The 596-nt window shown below is 44.1% G+C and overlaps 1 pseudogene; it reads right to left on the bottom strand.

Moving 5' to 3' along the window:
- Positions 1-300: 300 nt before the first annotated feature.
- Positions 301-388, bottom strand: LOC147827279 (U6 spliceosomal RNA; annotated as a pseudogene).
- Between the last annotated feature and the right edge of the window lie 208 nt (positions 389-596).

Here is a 596-nt window from a genome sequence, read left to right as displayed (position 1 = left end):
CTGCATCCGGGCATGGTGGCGCATGCCTGTAAAATCCCACCACTAGGGAGGCTGAGGCAGGAGGATCAAAAAACCAAACTAACAAAAACACCAAAAAACAATACCTAACCAAAAAACAATACCTAACATCTTTTGGTCCTTGGTCTGAACCAGGCACTGCACATGCATGCATTCATGATCTCAGTGAACCTTCACACCCCTACAGTGTTACAAAGATGAAGCACAGAGAAGCATGCAGTCTGCCCAGGGTTGCACAGCAGGTTATTGATAGAGTTGCCATTTTTGTTTGTTTTGTTTTTTTAAAATATGGAACACTTCACGAATTTGCGTGTCATCCTTGCAAAGGGGCCATGCTAATCTTCTCTGTATCATTCCAATTTTTTTTTCTTTTTTCTTTTTTTTTCTTGGTACCGGGGATCGAACTCTGGACCTTGTGCTTGCAAAGCCGGCAGTGAAACCACTGAGCTAAATCCCTGGCCCTCGTTCCAATTTTAGTATGTGTGTTGTCAAAGCGAGCACTTTTGTTTTTTGACACAGGGTTGCACTACATAGTTCAAACTGGCCTGGAACTCTCTCTGTAGTCCAGGCTGGCCTCG

Source organism: Heterocephalus glaber, unplaced genomic scaffold, assembly GCF_053883595.1.
Source record: "Heterocephalus glaber isolate CG9 unplaced genomic scaffold, H.glaber_assembly_v1.0 deba00001452, whole genome shotgun sequence".
Taxonomy (NCBI): Eukaryota; Metazoa; Chordata; class Mammalia; order Rodentia; family Bathyergidae; genus Heterocephalus; species Heterocephalus glaber.
Note: the sequence above shows the minus strand (reverse complement) of the source record. Positions and strands in the feature narration are given on the sequence as shown.